Below are 1,586 nucleotides of genomic sequence, written 5' to 3' on the forward strand. Positions count from 1 at the left end.
TCTGGTCAGTCAAAATACTCTCATCGTTTATTTTAAAAAAAAGGAGTCATGGTTAGATGAATATATATATATATATAATTGTTTCAAAATATGAGGGGTAAAAATGAAAGTATATGAAAAAAATGAATGTTGTGTGAGTTTATTTAAGAAACCTCCTGATTTTTTATTTTTACAAATATAATTTATAATCTTATAAATAAGTACATGTTCTGTTAAAATTTTCAGAATGGGTGAAAATCGAATTCAAGACCCGAGACACAGGGAATATACTCTTAAACACTTAAATTATCCATTAAGCAACAGAAGATAACTTTTGCAGCCGAACGACAAAAAGTTATTGAGAACGAAGTGGAAAAGTTGCTAGATGCCAAGTTTATAGAGGAAATCGATTATCTTGACTGGCTAGCTAATGTGGTGGTAGTCAAAAAATCCAACGGGAAGTGGAGAATGTGCGTGGTCCCGATGCATTTTCTGGATATTATCAAATTGCTATGAACAGTGGATGTGCCAAAGACAGCGTTCATAACTCCGAAGAAAATCTATGCATACATTAAAATTCCCTTCGGACTCAAGAACGTTGTAGCCATATTTCAGAGGATGGTCAACAAAGTATTCAATAAACAGATTGGCCGAAACATGAAAGTACACGTAGATGACATGATTGTAAATTCTCTATTCAAAGATCATGCCAAAGACCTGAGAGAGTGTTTCGAAACACTCCGGAGAAATAATATGAGAATAAATTTGAACAAGTGTACGTTCGAAGTAGCAAGTGGAAAATTTCTTGGTTACATGGTCAGTGCCCAAGGGATAGAGGTGAATCTGGGAAAAAAAATCCAAGATGTTATCAACATCAAGGCCCCAAAATGTATTCGGGACATGAAAAAACTGACCGGACGATTGGCCGCCCTTCGACGCTCTATCTCTAGATCTACCGAGAAAGCGTTACCATTCTTCGTCACACTCAAAGGGTCCAAGAATTTTGAGTGGGGGCCCGAATGCCAGAAGGCATTCAAAGAAGTAAAAGTGTTATGTCACACACACTGTAGAAGGGGGTTGAATACAGTGTATAGCACAATCAAATCGAATTCAAATAACACAAGTAACAAAAAACAGACTTTATCCAATGCAATAAACTCTGTTACAATATGGAACTGTCATCTCTCAGTGATGAACAAATATCACGAGAGCTACTAAGGTTACAATGAATAATATTCTCGATAATGATAACACTTATAGTGTAAACCCTATGTCTGTGTTTATATATCACACAGTTACAAGATAATCGCTAATTGATATGGAATATAATTCTGCTTCCTAAAATATATCAATCAGTTATCTTTTCTTCCAAGTATTCCATTCTTCATAGAATTCCTTCTTCATGCATATCTCTTCTTACGTTTGTCTTGATCTTCTTTCTTTTCAATCAGCCGCCTTCCTTATCTGAAAGTTTCCTTTAAGTCCTGATATTATCTCCTGATAAATATCTCCTGAACCTTAAGTACTGATCACTTAAGTTCTGACTTCAGTATAAGTGCTGATTTCAGTTAAGTACTGATTTGTCCTGTTTAAGTAAAATCTGAAAA

Source organism: Apium graveolens, chromosome 5, assembly GCF_009905375.1.
Source record: "Apium graveolens cultivar Ventura chromosome 5, ASM990537v1, whole genome shotgun sequence".
Lineage (NCBI taxonomy): Eukaryota > Viridiplantae > Streptophyta > Magnoliopsida > Apiales > Apiaceae > Apium > Apium graveolens.